Below are 18485 nucleotides of genomic sequence, written 5' to 3'. Positions count from 1 at the left end.
GAGAAAAAACCTCAAGGAAGTCACAAAAAGCCTCCCAAGGGTCTCCCACACCATCCAACCATCTCCTAACCCTTCCATACAACCTCCAACATCCTTAATTCACCTACCACATCACCAAAGGAAATTAGTTTGCATACTTGATTTTGCATGAAAAGAAAAAAACCGATTTATTTCAGTTCCTTTACTTGCACATTAGTGATGTTTGATGCTTCTTACTTCCATGCTTAGATAGTAGCATTTGGTTCATGATAATTTAGCATTATTGCAAAGCACAACTTCTTGTTTCCATCTCTTTCCTTGTACTTTTTTTCTTTCAATAGGTTAAGGCTCCATTTCAAACATTTCATTTTATGCAATTAGTTTAGGATTTGACTTCATTACATCCACTCCATTACATCATGATAGCAAAGGAAGGACACATTTCATGCCACACATATAGTGTCGACACCTCTTAAGTTTGTACGAACCCGGGTTGATAATTAAAGTCGATAGCCTTAGGAGTTGCAGCGTTCTTGTTGCAATACTGAGGCTCATCACTTTTTGGCACTGTTGCCGAGGAGGTGACAAAGTATGCATTGTTTTCTTCCCTAGTTGATTCATTTCTTTTTACTTTTTGCAAAAACAAAAAAATATTTTCATTAGGCATATTTAATTTGAAAAGTAGAAAATTGCATTGCATTATAGTTTTCATTCAATCATAAAAACAAAAACAAAATTCTCCAACACCAACCTACCCCCCCATTTGATCACATGGTGCAGTAAGAGCCACATCACCATTCACTTTTGAAAGTAGAAGAAAAAGATGGCAAAGAATGTAGAAGAAATGGATGGAGATGATGACAACGAGGAAGATCCTCTTGGATTTCCCATTCAAGATATTGATGGTAGTGTGCACATGAAGAACATCCCTCCCTCTTTTCTCCCAAAATTTCATGGTCTAAGGTAAGAGGATCCGGAAACCTTTCTCTTTGAATTTGAAATTGTTTGTAGATCTTATGGTTACTTATTAAAAACTCAAAAATTGAGATTGTTTCCGGCAACATTGAAGGATAGAGCTCTTAAATGGTTCATGAGTTTAGGGACTAATTCAATAAGATCATGGAATGATATGCAAAAGATATTCATATAAAAATATAAAGATCGTGATCTTAAAGAAAAATCTTTAGAATGAATCAAAGAGAAGATGAGAGTCTAGAGGATCTAACATAGAGGTTCATGTATAATGTTAAAAGGGGAAAACTACATCATTTAAGATCCGACACACTAAAAACCCTCTTACTTAGAACAATTAGGGATGAATGGATTGATCTCCTTAATCTCATAAGTAGAGGTGATGTATATCAATTATCATTTGAGGAAAATTGTGAAACATACAAACACATATCAAGAGGAAAAGAAAGAGTAGGTAAATTAGCATCAAGATCGGTAAGTAAAGCTAAACTTGGAAATTTGTTTGATGATTTTAAAACAGAAATTCTTAGCAACCTAACAAAACAAGTAGAAATGTTAAGAATGCAAGATGAAGGAAAAGAAAATGTTGATATTTGTGTTGCAAAATCACATGATGTTAAACATTTTCCATCATTACCAAGGTTGAAGGAAGTTCACCAAGAGGACAATGGAGCAAATCAATCACCAATGCAACTATCTTATGTAGCTCCAAGAGGACCATGGCAGTCTATTCAGCCTAATATGATGCAAGAGCCTAATTCACAATTTCAAGTTTATGCATATCCACCTCAAAGTAATTGGAACACACCGTATCCTTGACAACATTGGCCATATCAACCCTAAAACCAATCTTGGCAACAAGGTTGGCAAGGAACTTATGGGAGCCATCCACAATATCCTCACTATTTTCCTCAATATCCTCCATACCACACTCCATGTTATCCTTACCATTCACCTCCACCACAACCAAAACCCCATCCACATCCATCTCAAATATACACTCCCACTCAACTACATGTACCACCATTTCCAAACCCACACATTGAAGTAGCTCAACCCACTTACAATGTTGAGGTACAACACTTCTAAACAAATCCTCTTAAGCTCAATGGTATTCACCATAGCTCAGGAAGAGTATTGCAAAAAAGAGATCATATTGATATCATTGAAGGACCACATCCAAAAGAAGAAGACTCAAAAGAGAAGATCAAAGAACCATGGGCTGCATTTGATGAAGAGCAGACAGCAAAATCAGAGAGTGAGAAAGCTCCCTCATGGTTACCATCAAATCCTCCATGTATTCAAGAGATCAATCAGCAAAAAGAGGAAGACTTGAAGGTCATGGTAGAAGAAGACATACAAGATGATCTAAATCAGCAAGTGGACCAGAGGCATCACAACTATATTGAAATATGGTTCCAGACAGTCACTAAGTTGCAACATCACTCTCTTCCTCAACTATGCTTGATCCTTTCAAAGTCAAATCATTTGGTCTCTGAAATCCAGGTACATGTCAAAGCATACATTTCAAGCCTCCACATCATTTTTTCTATCATCTTGATGTGCACATGGCTCCATTGGAAGTATTCTTATACTTGAAAGTGATTTTGTTTTTCAAGTAGGGTAGGGTAGAAGAAAAAAAAAACAAAAAACAAAATGAAAAATAAGAGTAAAAAATAAAAATCTAAGGTGAAAACCTCCTTTAAGGTGCTCAGATTGGCTCATTGATTGAGAACGTCCATGAAGCGGTCAATGGGTTAGAAAAAATATATATATATATATCATAGGTGAAAACCTCCTTTGAGGCGCCTAGGCATACCTACTAGTTGAAAACCTCATTAAGGTGGCTTGTAGGCCTAGAAGGAAAAAAGAGAAAAAATAAAAGAATCCTTGCTCCATGCATGCATATAGATAGAGCAGAAATTTGTTTTTTCCATAACTTGAAAACCATGCATCAATTTGCCAAGATGTTTCAGGGGGAGATGCATATGGATAATGGTAACATGTTCACACAATTTCAGCAAATTCCAATGCATGGTTTCCAAGAAATTGGCCTCCATCACCTTTAGTCATTTTTACATTTTCTTAATGGCTATGCATCCATTTAGAAAGTAGTTTCATGGGGAGATGCATATGGATGCTGGTAACATGCCCAAGCAATTTCAGCAAATTCCAGTGGACAGTTTCCAAGAAATCGGTCTCCACCACCTTCAGCCATTTTTAGTTTTTCTCAATATCCGTGCATCCATTGACCAAAATATTTCTATGGGGAGGTGCTTAATGATGATGGAAACATGCTCAAAAAGTTTCAACTCAATCCAGTTTACCGTTTGGGAGATATGGACAAAACAAGTCACTGTCCTGTAAACCTACACGATATAGAACAACACCTATAGGATTGGCAGTGGGCAGTTTTAAAGGAGATCAAGAGGTCAAAGGAGCTCCTCCAGATCTTAGTAGCAACATCAAGATCATCAGCATCACCATCCAACACCTGCACATCAACTCAGCAATAGCATGCATGTCTCCAACCACCATCAGGTAGGTACAGGTATGCAATATTCTTGACCTCTTCTCTTGAGCATATTATAGTTAGAAATTTGTTGTCAATGCATGAGAGATGAGGTTTTATAATCCAAGGATGGGTTAGCACTCTCAGCCGCCTTTAACTAGTTGATTGCAACTCACTCCTTCACTCATGCAATGTTGAAAAGTCAAATTATGAAGGGTGATAATTTCAAGGAATGAGGATAGCAGTTAAAAGAAGGAATTTTTGCAAAGGCCAAGGTCACCACAACACTCCTAGCCCTCCATTCACTTCATATTCACTATCTATTCATCATTCATCCATCCCATTTTATTCTTTAAAAAAAAAAAAAAAAAAAACCAAAGAGAGCATCCTCTCCATTTTTATGAAATTTCCATTTGCATCTCAGCAAGAAGGACGGTCAAAGAGCAAAGGAGGTCACAAAGAAACCCCTGTCACTCACATTTTTATTTTATCATTCATTACGATTCATTCCTCCACCATTTCTGTCATTTTTTCCACTCCTTTACTTCAGTTTACAAAGGGACTGTGTTTTCTACAAGATGATCCTATAGGAATTACAGTGACCCAGAAATCCTACATGAGGCAGTCCTAAGGCAAATAAATTACTTGTCCAAATGGCAGAACAAGGTAGCAGAAGGTTGATAAGGGTGTGGAAGAACTTGCCAAACAAAAAAAAAATATTCAAGAACTCATCTTGAATAAGGGAAAGAAAGCAAGCTAATGGTCTTAAGAAACAATGAGTTTTCTTTGAACAAATATGTTTTTGGGCTTGTCCTTGCAGATCTTACATCCAGGATTCTTAATGCACAAGAGAGAGGTCACCAGGGCCATGAATGAGGCACAATCAGGTCACTAAGTTTCTCAGAGGATGAGCAACACTTTCAGCAGGGGGGTATGATGGGCCTCTAAATTAGACATAAATTAAGGCCCATGACTCTAATTTAAAACATAAATTAAGGCATAGGCCTCTAATTTAAAACATAAATTAAGGCCTATGACCATCCTTCAGCACATTAAACCTCTCTTTCTGCATTAGATAATTTATTTTTAACTTTAATATATTCATTAGGAAGGTTTATGAATAATTGAATATTTGTGCCTAATATTATTTATGTTTTGTGGAATATTGTGAGAATATTGGGCAGATTATGAAGAGTTGGAGGAGGAGATAATTTAGGACTTTTTTCCCTACTAGTGGAGTATCAATAATAAATAATAAGTCAACAAGATATTATGGAATTATGGCACAAATTGTGGAACTCCAATGATTGAGAAAATCTAAGAATGTGTTCCATTAATCAAGGGAGCAGATCCACCAATCAAGGGAGCAGACCCACTAATCAAGGGATTTTGGTAGGGAAAGCTTCCTCCATCCATGGGGAATGATTCTTAATCATTTTGTATAAGTACCAAGTCAAATTTGACTCTAGGGAATGATTGAGAAAATCTAGGAATGTGTTCCCTGCCATTTAATGCAAATTCCTAGTACTGGGGACTAGATCCACTAATCAAGGGATTTTGGTGGGGAAAGCTTCCTCCATTCATGGGGAATGATTCCTAATAATTTTTTATAAGTACCAAGTTGAATTTTCCTCTAGGAGGACATTTTCATTAGTGTTATTGGGGAGAGTTTTTCATCAGTGTTATTGTGGAGAGAGCTTGTATTCTTGCAGCTCCATTGTATTTTCTTGCAGGGATGTAATTCTATTGATGGAAATAATGAAGATTGGTGTCATGTTCAGCTTCTAAATCTTGTTCTCTTCCATAGGTCTCTGATTTTCCTTGGGCTTGGCCATCTGAGGAACCTCAGAGCCATTTTCTATCATTAACTTACCTTCTTTTCATTGCTTATTCACATGCATCTCTAGTTTTTATTTCTTTCTATTTCTGCATTTAGTATTAATGATTTCTTGTTGTAGGATTGACTTAAATGGTTGATGTAAGTTCTTTTGTAGGATCACACACATTATTTCATCCTTGGAAAAGCTTTGGAATTTCATAATAATCATTGAGTTGCTTGGATTAGTCTTCTTATTCCCAAATCTAGAGTGCATAACTTCTTGTTTCCGTCTCTTTCCTTGTACTTTTTTTCTTGCAATAGGTTAAGGCTCCATTTCGAACATTTTATTTTCTGCAATTAGTTTAGGATTTGACTTTAGTACATGCATTCCATTACATCATGATAGCAAAGGAATGACACATTGTAAAGCAATATAATAGTTGGACCTCTCGTAAGGTCTCATTGCATGAAGATATGGGTGCTAGAAGTTATTCAATTTTTCTTTTCAGTTATGATTCTCAAAAGATCATAAAAATTTCATGGTTTTATAAAGATCGTCGATACCTTTCCTATGGTATATCTTACTTAGAAAAACTCCTCCTGGATGAGAAGTTATGGCTAGTTGAAAATCAACATTAGTTAGGTTAAATTTAAAAGGGTAAACTATAGGGTAAAACCTAAAAACGTAATTTTTTAAATAGAAAGAAAGTTTAGGGAAGATCCACCATTGAACAGGTCAATCAACGGCCATGAGCGCATGAAGTTTTGCACTAGTTAATGTCATTAAATGGAATGCAAGTCTTGGGTCAATCAACGATGCTCCTAATATGTTAACAACCAGATGAAGGTGAAGATGATCGATAATTAATCATCTTTGTTGGACAAACTAGATGAAAACATGTGGCAAAGTTTTTTTAATGATGACATGGACCAATCGATGAATGACATGTGGTGCACTTTCACAATTGGAATGAGACACAGTCACTGATGTCAGCACGAGGATGCGGCACCAACAGGGGCTTCCATGTGGCATTGAAATGGTGGTTTTGGATTGGTCAACAGATTGAAAATAAGTGACACATGGCACCCAACATAGTCCACCACATGACATGTTGATGTCATGTAGATGACCCATGAACCTTAGGTCTAGGTCATATGGGCATGGTCACATGAAAAAGGGCTCCTTATATTTCACCCGTGGGCATAGTGTTTCCTCTAAATAGTCACATGGATGTGGTTTTAAGCTTTAAAATCTAGATAAGCTGGGTGTAACTATCTGTGATATCCCTTTTGGTAAAAATCCCTCTTGTAAATATGTATAAATACTATTATACTTAAATTTTTGGAAATGTAAACATAAATGGATTGGAAGAGAAAAGGGACACAAGTTTAGTTGCCTTGAGGAGGAGATTGTTTGGGAAGTTGGCGAAAATGATCATTTAATGACAATGATGGCATGGCTTGTTTGTTTTAATGAGGAATCACTAAAATTAAAGGCATATTTGAGAAAGAGTATGGGCCTACTCAATGGAGGAAAAGCCTATACCCCTCTGTTGTAGATTGAGTTGGGAAAGTCAACAAGCCAAATTAATGGCATTGGATAGGAAAAAGGACGTGTATAGGAAGCATGGGGAAGAGTGTTGAAACTTCCTAAGAAAAATGGGGAGCACTAGGGAAGCACATACAATCTAGAGGAGAAAACATTGTAGATAGCAGGGAGAAAACGTTGGGAAATAAGAACAAGGCAATAACATTAGACCATCGAGGGCATGACTTCAAGCTGGGAAAGATAACACACTAGCATAGTGTGGAAGGGGGAAGAAGAGTTCATGGGCCAAGGCTAGGCCATGGGTTCATGCAACAATAGTGTGGAATAAACATTAGTACTCAATATGAAGGAGTAAGTCTTTGGATTTCCTTTGTTTGGGTGGAGGCTCTGTAATCCTTTGGATTTCTAATCTACAGGCTTGCTTACTATATTTTATCGATGGATTGTGACTTGTAGTTGGTTACAGTGTTGGTTTATTTCTTTTAGCACTCCTCCTCAAGCTCTGAGCCTGACTCAGGGGTGATTGACTGCAAGACATATTTTAGTGCAGCCAATCTAAGGTTGAGTGGAGAATTAGAGTCTCAATCTCAGTTACTAGTATCCTGAAATAGAAGATATGTGTTATCTTATGTTAATGTTAATAACATTTTCACTGTGATGTTATAATAATCTCATATTACAAGTGTTGCAAATGAAAATGTTCTTGTTCAGTACAAAATTCATGTGATTTGTTGAATGATAAATATTCATGGGTGGGAGGTTTGATGCTCCTTGTAACTTTATCATGTTTATAAAGATTTATTATGGTCTCCTAAGTGGTTTTATGCTCTGTAATAATGGTTGCGGGAATCCTTTCATATAGATATGGCTCAAGAGGGAGTTGTTGAGGTTAAGTATCAAAGGTGTTCCCAATTGATATATACATATATGTATATATTGGCTTCCCCATAATCTGTTAAGTCCAAAGTTATGACGGAGGGGTTGCTTTTATTATGTGATTGGTGCAATTCTAGTCTCCCCTCAGTGTGGAATCTTTGTGATGAGGCTAATGAAAGGGAGTAGGCCAAGACAAGAGATGTTAACATGATGTCATCTTGGGGCCTCAAGCCCTTGGACCTCAGTAGGGTTTGTAGTGTGCGTTGTCAAGAGAGGGATGAGACTAGGCTTCATGGGTGGTGGTTCAAAGAGAGATCTTTTGTCACGAGACATAAATATTTCCATCTCAATCTTTTCCTTGTGCGAATTGTTGTGCCTTGTGTGCTAATGATGGGGGAGACTTAGGCAAGATGATGTGGAGGAATGGAGATGGTCTCCAGAGCAAGATGTCCCACAAATTTTCATTTCAAAGGAAAAATGGGTTGAGACAATTTAACGTGGAGTCGTCACATGGCAAGAGCAAATGGACCCCAGTAGGACCTAGGTTGGGGCCACAGTGGCATGATGACATGGAACCAGGGTGGTGTGGCACATATGTGACATGCCACATGTCATCCATAATTGATCAATTTGGAGGGCCAAGAAGCGAAAAAATCACTGACACATGGCACCCCTAGAGGATGCCATGTGGAGGGTGTGACATTAGTATGACAAAAACTTGATGTCATCTCGGGCCTCAACCTCAATGTATATCATTGTGGTAGTAAGGAGGTGAGGGCAAGATTAATGGGAAAGATGGATGGAAATTTTCTTCGAAGTTGACAAAGATAAGTCCATCTGAGGACTTGGGGTCTTAGACCTCGAGGTAATCATGTAGTAGAACTATGGCTTAATATGAGCAGAGGATAAGATTGACGGGTGAGATAAATCGGAATCTCCTCACATCAAGTGGTGTGAAAATACCCTCTCTCCCTGGCCTATTGAAAATTGTTAATGTGGTAGGCTAAGGATTTAAGCTGAGTGTTGATGTTTTGTATAACAAGGATTCGTTGCACAATGTGTGTAGGCCTAGTCCGGTGGGGCCAAGAGGTGACTATGAGATGGCGCATGCCATATAGGAATAAATCCATCTAACCACATTTATGGGGGGCATGATAAGTGACATGGAGAGTTTTCACATAGGCACCACAAGGGTCTTCATGTGGCAATACCCCGCTGACATGGTAAGGGATTAATGACATACTGTAAATTGCCATAACTTTTGATCTGTATGTCAGATTGAGGAAAAATATATATCACTAGAAATATCTCAATGGGTTTAAAGTGATGGTGGTATCATATTTTAGATTCAATAAAATTGAGGTTGAGGAAATTTTAAGATGACATTTACATGATAGGACCATGGAGGTAAGGTCCATGATAGTGATGCCTTATTTTGTCGCTTAGGATGGCCTATGTGATGGATGGGGGTGTTACAAAATATTATCAGGGAAGAAGGTTCAATATTATACCTCTAGAGATGAGTAGGGGCTCTAACACGGTATGATGAGGTGTTAGGATATAATTCCAAGCATAGTAGTCATGTTGGTTTATGGTGTGAAATGTTTATGATATAAATATGGATATAAATATATTAAAAGTGTGAGCTTCACTATTAATCCATGTCATTGATTCTTCATCGTATTATAATTGTCATTCCACTAGAGGCGGGGCATAAAGGTATATGCATGGACAATGACTATGGTGTATCATCTGCCAAGAGTGCATGGAGGGCCTGATGTAAATATATGTATACATGTCATTGAATTTCTACTCAAAAATACATAATGTGAATGGATAATGACTTGTTGATGCATGGTATACAGGGAATGTGTGGATTCTGTCATTTCTTTGTAGTGGGAGGGAATCCTATATGACCATGTGTTTGCAGTATACTGACACTTATAGTTGAATTGTGTTTTTTTGTATACTTATAACTATACATGAGGATGTTCATATTATTTGGGGAGACCATGTATTTATTGCATCGACATACCATAAGCCTGACTCAGTCATCTGTGAGGTCTATATATATATATATATATATATATATATATATATGTTGGCTAGGGTGTGGAAATATCACAGTCCATAAGAAATATGTGGTTAAAAGCCTCGGTGGATTGGAGGTTGTTCGGTTCAATAAATTGATTATTTTCTATCATTTCCTTTACAATTTATTACCATTGATGCCTATGTGCTAAGTGTAGACTATTGCATGCACATCCATGATATATTTTATAATTTTGAAATAGGAGATGACATATGCTAATGTGTTAGTATTTTTATCTAACTAGCCTTCTTAGACTACAAATGTCGTGGTTGCTAATATCGGTAAAGAGGCTATATATAATTTCTATTGGTAGCTTTAATAAAGAGGCTAATTTTTTATTAGTAATAGTTGTCTCAGTAAATAGCTTGAATTTAATGAAAATTGCCAACAAAAAGGTTGATTTCCAAAATTGGATAATGTTGTTTTGATAATGAGGTTAATTTCTAAACCTTGTGTGATCCGGATTTAAACAGAACGCAACAAATTACATATATAACCATACATAAAGAGATGTAGCAGAGATAATACTTCATTTCATTACTGTAAAATACTGAAATGTGCTTACAAACAGAAATGGAAATAAACTAGCTAGGGCGATGGTAGCTTATCTCTGAGAAGAGATGTGGCGGCTACATGCCTCTGAACTGTCTTACAATGAGGCTCGAAGGCCTATTTATTGTTGAGAAACAATGGAAAACCCTAAACATCCAAAAACCTAACCCTAGGAGATGAAGCACCACACTATGGGCCCCGTTTTAGGTAAATTGGTACATCAACTTCCCGAGGTCATAACTTTGGCATACAATCTTTGTTTTACGTGCACCATACCTCGTTAGAAAGATCTATCTGAGGACTACAAGTTTGGGAAGAGCAACATCGCATCGATCTTTCTCCTATTTTTTCCAAAAAACGTCATTTAGGGCCTCAAAACGGCTTCGGAAGTTCATGACCTGAAAAACTACTAAAAATAGTAAATTTTGCTACAATTAGGGAAAATGAAAAAATGAAAGAGACAGTTATGGGGGTCCAAGTGAGATAGGATGGTGGCCACCAACATCCACCTAGATCATTGTGATGGGATGATTATGTATATATATGTATTATTGTTCTTATATCATGTTGTAGGGTAAAACTTTTGGTTCTAGCATGACAAGCTAACAACTAAGTTATTTATATTGATTAAAAACTAACAGCTGAGTGCTTGTGACAATACACAATAGAAAATTAGAAGACTCACTTTTAGTAAGAAGAAAGGCATGGATAGTGGCTTGGTGCAGCATGGCATTGACCAAGTCCATCATGAGCGAGAAAGAGAAAAGTTCCTTCGAAGAAGCAAAAACCTCCAAGAGTTTGAAGGTTGAGCTTAAGAATTGTAAGGAATAGAATAGAAGACTTATTAGAAAGCAAAAGGAACAACCAAGGTTGAATTCCATGTTGATGCAAAAATTGTCTTATATACAAGGACTATTGCAATTGATCCAAACTTATACAGGAACACAACAAAATATATATATAGACATAAACGCAGAGATACAATAGAAATAAAACATCATTTCATTAATAAGAAAGAACTGAAATAGGCTTACATAGAGAATGGAGATAAAGTAACTCAGGCAATGGTAGCTTATCTTTGAGAAGAGATGTGGTGGCTACATGCCTCTAAATTATTTTACAATGAGGCTCAAGGGCCTTTATTATTGAAAAAAAAGGGAAAACCCTAAACAACCAAAACCATAACCCCAGGAGATGGAATGCCAAGAGTTTGTGGGCCCCGTTACGATTAGTTGTGCAGCCAAATTCCTGGGGTTGTAACTTGGTCATATTCCATTTGGTGCTTATGATACCTTGTTGGAAATATATCTTCGAGTACTATAGGATTTGCAGTAGGCTCGAACCCATCATTGGGCTTGCAGTGGACCTCAAAAAACATCGTTAAGGGGATAAAAACAGCTCCAAAAGTTCAGGACCCAAAAAACTGCTAAAAATAGTAAATTCTACTATAATCAAGGAAATAGATGAAACTAACTGGAGGTCAAGTTGGAATAGGTGGATGGGCACCAATATCCACTTAGATCAGTCCTCCCCCTTTAAGAAGTAATGGTACCCATTGTGTGTACTACCTCCATGAGGTGAGGAAATGTTTGTTGAACTTGGTCCTTGGTGAACCACTTTCCCTCATGAAGGAGTTGACCTACTTACACAACTCGATATAGCTGGATCCTATGTTGGTGAATGTTATTGATATGCGTGTCCATAATCTTATCAATTGTGGCATTTTTCATGCTGCTTCGATTGAGCCTTGCTGGTGTTAGCTGCTCAGCAATGGTGAATGTGTCCAAGAATGGGGGAAACTATGGTCATGGTCGATTCACATTGAATACTTAGTGTAGGCCAAGGAACAATGGAATGTTGATCTCAAAGGAATTTTCCCCTATGGTCGTGGTGATGGTGTATGACCCATATCAGAGTGGGCAAAGGTTTCCCTAGGGCCTAGAGAGGTGCTCCTTCTACAAATGTAACCAAACTTTGTTGCCAACCTAGAACTTGTGTGGCACCTAATGCTGATCATGACACTGCTTGTACTTAGCATTGATTCAATCCAATATGTCATTGACTTTCTGGTAGTTGTGTTGAACACAATCAATGAAGATTTTAGCCCTGTTAGCTTCAACCTGGATAGGAGTCAAATATTCCTGAGTAGGTACAAATGGTATGGCCACATCAATGGCACATAGTGGTTGCAATCCCAACCCCACCTGAAAGGGATTGTGGCCAGTTAAGATATGGAGAGCTCTGTTGTAGTTGTTATAGACATAAGGGAGGTTTTCAACCCATGTGCATGGATGGTTAGAGTTGTACATGTGTAAAATGTGCATGATCATCTTATTGACGACCTTTGTTTGGCCATTAGCTTGGGGGTGGAAGGCCTTGGACTCAGTGAGCTTGATATCTATCATTAACTAGATGCTTGAAAAAAATGTTCTCATGAACCTGATGTCTCGATCTAATATAGTGGACTATGGGATCCCAAAGTGTACTCACACTCGTTTAAAGAAGATATTAGTAGTGGCTTTTGCTGTGATACTCTTCTTGCAGGCCACCAAAATGGCCATCTTAGAGAATCTATCGACAACCACAAAAACAAAGTCATTACCATGCATTGTAGAAGGAAGGCCTAACATTAAATCCATGGATATGGATTCCCAAGGCTGACTAGGAGTAGGAATAGGAGTATATAGGTGTTGCTTCTTGATCGTTAATTTGACAATGTCACAGGAAGTGCAGGATCTGATGTACTTCCCAACCTCTTGTCGAAGGTTTGACCAATAAAAATACTTGTGTAGCACTACCATGTTTTCTCTACTACGAGATGTCTAGCGACCCGAATATAGTGTGCCTCCCAAATCATCTTGGCACGCTCACTTCAAGGAACATAGAGGTGGCCTAAGTGGCATAATGGTGGATCCAAGAGGTTAAAATCATGAATTTTCTTTCCTTCCAGGAGCATCTGGTATGTGTTGTTGAATTCTAGATATCTCTTGTAAAGATGCAGCCACCCCGAAGTCCCGTGTCCACAAAAGTCAATCACTGTTGTCAGTTCCATCATTGGCGGTCAGTTGAGGCAGTCTGTAACATTATTGGTGTTTCCCTTCTTGTAATTAATGTTTAAATGGAACTACTACAAGTATGTGTACCATTTTTGATGGCGATTGTTCTGCAACTTTCCTTATGTCTGTATGAACTACGGGGGGCACTTGTTTTTCTAGATGACCATTTCCCTCCTCAAAGTGTAATGCTTCCATTATTGGCAGGCTTGCACAATGAAATAGATCCCTTTGTCATAGGTGGAATACTTTCATATTGTGTCTGAAAGTGTATCACTGTGATATGTTGTTGGATGCCCCTACTAAGTAAGAACTGCACAAATAGCATAGTGAGAGGCATCTGTCTCAATATCAAACTATTATTGCAGGTCTGGTAATGTGAGCACTTATGCAGAGCAGAGGTGATGCTTCAACTCAAAAAATGCCTTTTGTTGGGAATCATACCAAAACAACTTTTCTTTTGATCTACCCTTGGTGACTTGACTTAAATGCAAGGTGATATGAGAGAACCCCAACACGAACTTGTGTATAAATTGGCAAGACCGAGAAAGATGTAGAGCTCTGTTAGAGTGGTTGGGGCTAGCCAATCCTAAATAACTTGTATCTTGGCAGGGTGCACATGCACACCTCACTCATCAATTATGTACCCCATATATTGAACCTAGGCTATACCAAAAGTGAATTTATCCAAATTGGCACACAATTTGTGTTATCGTAGGGTTTGGAGGACCTGTTGAATATGGTGGAGATGCTCTTCCCAACTCTGGATGAAGATCAAGATGTCGTCTTAATACACTACCATGAATGAGTTGGTGAAGGGCTGCAAGATGTTGTCCATCAGCCTCATTAAGGTTGCATGGGAATTCGTCAACCCAAAATGCATGACCAACCATTCAAACAGGCCCTCCTTATATTTGAATACAATTTTCCACACATCAGAGGATTTTTTGGGTACTTGGTGATAACCAGACTTCAGGTCAATCTTGCTGAAATATTTAGCCTCTTTGAGCTGATCTAGAAGGTCATCAATTTGTGGGATTAGATACCTATTCTAGACAAAGATCTTATTCAGCACACGATAGTCAATATAAAATCTTCAGGTCTCGTCATTCTTTTGTACCAACATGATCAGGCTCCCACATGGTAATGAAATTAGCTTGATGTTACCTTTTTGCAAAAACTCTTGAATTTGCTTCTTGGTTTCATCGTTCTCTAGAACATAGCATCGATAGATCGTCCTGTTGGGTAGCGACACACCCGCGATCATATCGATGGAGTGCTTGACCTGACAGTATAGGGGTACCCCTGTGGGTGAGGTGAAGATTTCCTTGTACTCCTCCATGACCTTATCCATCTGTTTTTGTTGTGTGGAGGAGTATAGAGGTCGTGGATGTGGACACAATCTTCTTCTTTCCGCGACGTGAATCATAAGGAAGACAAATTTCTCAATCTATGAATTGATCTTACTCATTTCTTCGCAAAGATCAAAGAGATGGCAATAGGTCGTCCTACCTTTGGTATCCTTTATAACTTATTGCCCAAATAAGTAATAAAATTGTGAGGCCTAGACTCATACGCAACATGACGCTTCCACAAGTATAGTTGGCCTAATAATATGTCACAAACATCAAGAGGAGAAACATCACACAATACCTTATCTATGAAAGGCTTGATGCTATAAGAAAGGTGATAATGTTGGCTAACACAAATATCGTGCCCTTTGTGAAGCCACTTGATCGAGTACGATCATGGGTGTGGTTTGGTCAGTAGGCCCATCTACTTCATGACCTCTGTTGAAATCAAGCTCTTCTGGCTTCCGCTGTCGACAAAGAACTACACCAGAGAACCCTTCACCCACATATGTGAATGGAAGAGCCACTCCCCGTTCTCTGTATCTTCAGGGTCAATATCCTCGGTCTTGGTGGAGGAAATTGCAGCATTGGGCTCTGTGTCAATAATATGCTTCCCTTTGTCATTCACCTTGTCGGGTTTTGACTTAGAGTCGAAACATGCATCTGATTCGAAAGCCTTTAGCGCGGCCACTAGTGACTACTTGGCTCGACACTCACTTTTTTGTGAGTGGGGATCTTATGGAACTCACACCGTTTCCTTGTGTCATTTATTTTCATGGTTTTTTTATTTTCTTACAACTTTGGCTGGTTGTCCTGGGTCACCCCACCTTGGATTTGTCCTTTGTTATATGGTTTGGGCCACCTTTCCCTTACTTAGGATTCGCAGATCCAAAGTATCACTTTTTATGTTTAAATTTCTACTTGATCTTGACAATATATTGATAGGCAGTGCCAAGAGAGGAGATGTCCAGGAACTCCATCTTGTCCTAGATCTAGTTGTGTAGACAACCGCGATACTTGAGTACCAAATTCTGCTCAGAATCCCTTATACCCAACTTTGTGTGAAGGGTATGAAAAACATTTGTTAACTCTGGCATATCTTAGTCCCTTCCCTATAGCAGTGTGGTCCATTATATGTATTTATATTCATAGCTCCCGAAAGCGTGATATTGTTCCTTTATGGCATCTCGAAAATAATTCCAAGTCGATGTGGCTAAAAACATTGAGGATTCCCCCTCATCCTTCTGTTCAAGTAGGTTTCACACCAATCCTTGACATGGGGGTTGTCTTTGAGAAGTGAAAAAGAAATCTTTTCCTTATTGGAAAAGCCATGAACTAAACAATATCCTTCCAACAAATTTAACCATCTATCTATTGTGTCTGCATCTCTCTAGCCTTCAAATATGGGAATGTCAAAGTTGACTTGTACCTTAAAGGAGTGGGACCTCCAAAGTGGCTGTTGAATGAAGATGTGTTGCTTGTGGGTAGCTTCCGAAGGATCTGGGTAAATTTATCCATCATATCGTTCCTTTGTCACTCAAGGACTTCTTCGAGTAATATTTTGAAAGGATCTCTTTCTCCCTTGTCTTAATTTTCTTCTGCTGGCATTTGAGGTCATTGGGTTTTGTGGTGCTGTTCTTGCAAAGGTTTAATCAGTTCAAGCCCTAACTCCTTATTCTTTGACTTTTTTGGGGACATGGAAAGAAAAACAGAGAAAGATAAGACCACTTTGTTGGGAAAAGTAACTATGTTCAGTCTTCAATAATGTACTTGAGTCATTATGTAATGTACTTGTCAAAATAATAAAGAAAATAATTATTACACTACAAGAAAAAAGGTCATTGGTGAAGGTCATGCCTGTGACGGACCTCTAAGGTCCATCACCAATGTCGCATATGGTGATGGTCGTTAAAAAAGCATTGTTATAAGTGTATATAGTGATGGTCCTTTAAGGTTTGTCACCAAAGCCATTTTCAATGACACTTTTGGTGAGGATCGTTAAAGGCTCGTCACTAATTCTCTCTTTGGTGACACTTTTGGTGAGGTTCATTAAAGGACCATCACTAATTCTCTCTTTAGTGACACTTCTAGTGACGATCTTTTATTGAACCTCACTAATGCTCCTTTTGGTCACTTTTGGTGATGGTAAAAAAATGTTCGTCATCATTGATCATTCCAATGAGTTTTTGATGACGCTATGTACCTATTACTATGTTTTTTGTCAAAAGATAATGATTTAATACCAATGTTGTGGAGTCTTTTTCATTTTGTGTCCAAGGTCATAGTGGTTATAGTCAGTCAATTTGTTAAGAAGTAATTAGTGTGTATCATTTCCCTCAAGTCATAAGAATATAGTTTTCCTATGAGTCAACACATGATTCATCTCTATTAAGATTATTATCTAACAAATTTCCTTTAAATAAAGTTCCACTAGTGTGTGTAGGAACTATATTATTTAATAAATAATCAAGCTCTGTCAATTCTATTAATGAGAGAGACCTAGCACTCCTCAGCACTCATGGCACACCTTAACATGCATTGGAACAGTACACTATCATTCCTTGGCACCTCACATGTCTTGGAACATCTTTGTACCTGGAACATCTTTGTACCTAGAACATCTTGCGATGATTAGGATGCCCAAGCACATGTTGGCATGCCCTAGAATAGAATAACACTCCCATATCATGTGTTGGCATGCCTTGTAGTCCCTAGCATGCCTTGGAACACCTTGGCATAATATTGCATTGACAAACATTAGCACTTGGCACACATTGGCACTTGGCATGTATTGGAACATATTAATAGTGTGCCTAGTGATGAGCCTCATAATTGAGTAATTATATGGGCCTTAATTGACCTTAATTCACCTCCTATCTTAGTCAAACCAACTATTCTCACAACTTATTGCATACTTTTGATTATATTTTGTTTATGAGATGAGTAGAGTTGGATATTTTTGTTTGTGGTCTAATGTGCATGTAATGGGGGAATAAAGGATAAAAGCAAGGAAAATGCAGGGATAAAAGATAAAAGTAAGGAACTATGGTAAAGACCTTGGTAAAAAATCGAATGGGAAAAGGGAGAGGAATTACAGGAGGTAGATCCTCCTCATTTACTGCCCCTCCATTTGAATATCCCTCCATCAGCTAAAAGTACAAACAACCCCTTCTAGAAGGCATCCAAGCAAGCGAAGGTGAAAACAGCCAAATCAGGTGTACTAGAAGGTAGCCAAGCAAGTGAAGGTGCAAACAACCATCAGGTGTACTAGAAGGCAGCCAAGCAAGTGAAAGTACGAGTTTATCTTGAGTTGGGAGCCAAGCCTCCCTATTAGAAGGCAGCCGAGCTAGTGAAAGGGAAAGCACGAGTTTATCATTAAATTGGGAGTTATTCCTCCCTAATCTTGAAGGAAGGCATTGCAGACTTCAGATGTATAAGTAGAGAGGCTTAGGACCTCAGTTTTTTAGTTACAAAGAGTTACCCGGAGTTAGCAAGAATTCAGACTTTCACTAGAGAACTCCACTTTGTTTTCAAGCTGCAAGTCTTGTAATAGTTTTTGATTTATAATGAAGATGAGTTTTGTTTTGAGCCAGCACTAAGTTAACTCATAGGGCTGAGACTCTTGGGTTAACTTAGAGGGATGAGAGGTTCAAGTACAATGTTAAGAGGACAAAACTACATTGTTTAGGATCTGACACACTAAAAAACCCTCTTACTTAGAGAAATTAG

This window comes from Pinus tabuliformis, chromosome 1_2 (assembly GCF_031772625.1).
Source record: "Pinus tabuliformis cultivar Carrire ecotype Pingquan chromosome 1_2, CPIR1, whole genome shotgun sequence".
Taxonomy (NCBI): Eukaryota; Viridiplantae; Streptophyta; class Pinopsida; order Pinales; family Pinaceae; genus Pinus; species Pinus tabuliformis.
Note: the sequence above shows the minus strand (reverse complement) of the source record.